Genomic DNA, 3,258 nt, shown 5'->3' with positions numbered 1-3,258 from the left:
CTTGTAATGAGAATAAAAACCTAATAAAAACACTAATAAAACATTGTCAGTTTTATGTCACATTTTTTTTCAGTTTAAATCATAATGGGACATAAAAACCTCAAAGATGTATCAAAACTTATTAATAATGCTCATAAAAATGTAATAAAAACTTAATTTTATTTAAGCTTGTTAAGAAAAAGCTTGTTGTACTCTTTTAACCATGTAATAAAAGCCTTTTTCTAGGCAAGCTTGTTAAGAAAAGCTTATAAACATAAAATAAAAACACTTTTTGTTTTGTTTGTTTATGTTAATATAGGAGTCAAAATAAATGAGCTTCTGTAGGTCACTTTTTTTTAGTTGAGACCTAAGAAATGTTAGTGCTTCAGAATAGAACTTTCCCTCAGGAAAATGATAATGGAATATAAAAATTGTTTTAACTTATTTACAAACTGCAAGTTTCAGTTTAAAAGTCACCAGAGATAAGGGGTCATCAAAAGTCCTGCACCTCTCTGGGAACAAGTATTGATGAGCATGTTGCAGGAACAGGGATGTAAAGACAAGTGAGGCATTTTTTTGATCATGGGGACTATGCAGCAGGAACAGATCATAAGCAAAACAAACACAAAAATTAATGGTGTTAGGACCCTAACTAACCAAGCTTGCCATCCTCCGGCTGTGAGTCAAGACCACTAGTCCCATCCCTTAGGCTCAATGACATCATCAGCTTTCATGTCGGCCAGGAGTTTATTCAAGTGTTGTACAGTTTGAGTGATGTTCCCGGAAGCATCAGGAATGCAAGTGCAACAAGAATCCCCAAATCACATGACAGAGACCACCCTGGGAAGCGAAAAGCAGGTCCAAAGCCGTTTTATGTTGTAAGAGCATGTTTCTGGTGGCGATGACGAAGGGACCCAGGGCTGAGAATCCGTCCTCCACAATCTCCGTCAGATGAAGCTGGTCTAGCCTCGTATGAAGCTGGTCAATGTGATGTGCATTATTCACCGTCCTCCACCCCACTCAAGAACTTCACCCCGCCTGAGATCACCTCAGACCTCTTTTGTCGGTACAGGGGTCTGGGCTCCGCCATGAACCACGGGTAGTGGTGGGTGTTATACAACAGAGAGTCCAGTACCAAAATGGCAGGTCTCAGATCCACTAGGGCACACGTACCAGACCACAGCGGGGTTAAATCCTGAAAGTAGTGGAAACCACAAAGCCAGACTGAATCTTGATGACTTCCTAATCCACAACCGCCAGGCCACACAATAAGCCGAGAAACATGACTGACATTATGGAATTTTAAAGAAGACTTGGCTTTGGATGCCTTTCCTGGGAGGTGATACCCAGAAGCATCCCAGGGCTGTGCTGTAGAAGTGGCGCTCAAGATGCGCTTACATCCCTGTGTGGTGCCAAGAAAAACTCTACTCTTGTGAAAAGGCATGTGAAAATAGACCGGTTGAGTCACCTGAGAAAAGTAAGGATGAACTGATCCTAATGACTCAAAAGAGATGGGCATCTTTAGTCTTCAGAACTGAACTAGTTGTTGCTCTTAGGTTGGTGTTAGCTAAAAATTTACAAGGCTCTGTGATATTAGCTCTAACTAGCATCCATCCATTTTTTGCCGCCTGGTATGGTGGTGTAAGGGCCATTAAAGTGCATAATACCTCTGACTCATTTAAAGGGTGTGGTCGAACAGGCAAAGACATGGCTCCATCCTGGGGGAAAAGAGTGCAGGCATAGCACGAGGAGTTCACCCGTGCAGCAAGAAGATAAGTTCGCACCACATTCCACCACATATTTCCAAGCTGGCGGTGGCTGTCCACATCATGAACTGCAGAGATGTAATCAGAGCCTAACAGGTGAAAAGAGGGGGATGGGTTCTGCAAAGATGACGTTACTGTAAGCCAGAAGMGGGCACAAGGGTCTGTCCCTGAAACATAGGCACATAGGATGAAATATCCCTGATCACTTATCTGAGCATTCTGGAGTTGAAACATATAATGGCAGGTGAGGTGTTATTAACTTATCACTGGATTTAACTCCTTCAGTGTCTTTTTATAATTCCAATCAGTCTGCTGTGGTCTTGATAGCATACACCCATTTATCACAGGTGGGACATTGTTTATAGGTGTATTTATAACAAACATATATGTCTGCCCATCCCAAACTGCGACTGTCTTCACACTTAAAATACACACAAGGGTCAATTAACACAGTGGAGGTTGTATTTGCAACGATAGTAATGTTAGGCCCAATGGTGCAACTGGGCTTCCATTGTGCGCGCGTCTTGGCAGAGTAAAATGCTMGGTTGGGACCTGTGAATTGAAATGTCTTATGTACCCGAATTTGTTGTCTGGCAGCCACTAACACCGCTTTACCTGTAATAAGAGGCCAGAACAACCAGTACAATTGGAATACCACTAGGAAAGGATATTGCTGTATAGAAGACACAAGGTGGTGTTGCAACCAGTTCATCTGATTATCTTCTTCCTCGCCGTGGGTGTTGATGTGTCACAGATGTCACACATGGAGGTGGCCTCACCATGCCAAAAAGGGCGTGTCTCAGACTGTCCATGCTGTAGCGGCCACATCTGGGCTCCTCCATCTCGAAATGGACACGTCTTGGCTCCATCGCTGGCTCCATCACTCACTGGTCCACACACGTTGGTCACAGCTCAGCGCAGGGTCTCCCCTCCTGGACYATTCTTCACTGCTTGGATTGCAGAGTCACCAGGGGCCCCTGAACACTAATATGAGTAGGGTCATTGAGTTCTTCACTGGGTTTGAGACAAACGGRCCCTAGTTGATGACCGAATCCCTTTGTAAACCAGACTTTTCCCACTACTCCACTTGTTGAGGGGTGCAGCACAGTTTGTTCAGGGGTGTGGCATGCTCTGCAGCTTGCAATGTGAGAGATGAACCCACGTCGATCGTTCAGCAACTTTCACTGTTGTTGATGTTGTCAGCAAGACCTGGAATGGGCCCTCCCCACGTGGACTGGTCCAGTTCTTTCTTTTGATAACCTTTATGTAAAACCAGTCACCTGGATTTACTGTTGCATGGTTTCCTGGAGGAATACAGAATCAGGAGACGGTAATCTTGCACTGGACACTTTTTTTATAGAGTCTGCAAGCGTCTGTCCTTCATTTGCCTCCTGTAAATCTGATCTAATCACAGGAAGCCTGTAGGGCAGGGGTGTCAAACTCCAGTCCTCGAGGGCCGCTATCCTGCATGTTTTAGAGGTTTTCTTGCTCCAACACACCAGATTTTGATCGC

The 3,258-nt window shown here is 44.2% G+C and overlaps 1 protein-coding gene across 1 annotated transcript in view; it reads left to right on the top strand.

Annotated features, from left to right (window-relative positions):
* Positions 1 to 3,258, top strand: part of LOC106532507 (kynureninase) — a 33,691-nt gene that overhangs the window by 14,404 nt on the left and 16,029 nt on the right. The window lies entirely within an intron of this gene.

Source organism: Austrofundulus limnaeus, unplaced genomic scaffold, assembly GCF_001266775.1.
Source record: "Austrofundulus limnaeus strain Quisiro unplaced genomic scaffold, Austrofundulus_limnaeus-1.0 Scaffold782, whole genome shotgun sequence".
In the NCBI taxonomy this organism is placed as follows: Eukaryota; Metazoa; Chordata; class Actinopteri; order Cyprinodontiformes; family Rivulidae; genus Austrofundulus; species Austrofundulus limnaeus.
This window is presented reverse-complemented; position numbering and strand designations above follow the sequence as displayed.